Genomic DNA, 256 nt, shown 5'->3' with positions numbered 1-256 from the left:
CAGCAGGCCCCAGGCTGGAATGACAGGCAGGCAAAACCAATTATTCTCAGAGGGACACGCACAATGACTTTGGAAATGTGTATTTAAGCCTTGTAAAGCACCTCACCCTCTGCGTAACTCCAGGTGAACCATTTGCCCTTGCTCCTGTGTAGCCACCTATCTCTGGGAGGCAGCAAGAGCTGGAGGAAGGGATGACAGCAGCCTGGCCCATGGTCGTGCAGCGGGAGCAGGGGATGGGGCAGCAGGGACAGGGGAT

The sequence above is a fragment of the Pterocles gutturalis genome, unplaced genomic scaffold (genome assembly GCF_000699245.1).
Source record: "Pterocles gutturalis isolate BGI_N339 unplaced genomic scaffold, ASM69924v1 scaffold26175, whole genome shotgun sequence".
Classification (NCBI taxonomy): domain Eukaryota; kingdom Metazoa; phylum Chordata; class Aves; order Pterocliformes; family Pteroclidae; genus Pterocles; species Pterocles gutturalis.
This window is presented reverse-complemented; position numbering follows the sequence as displayed.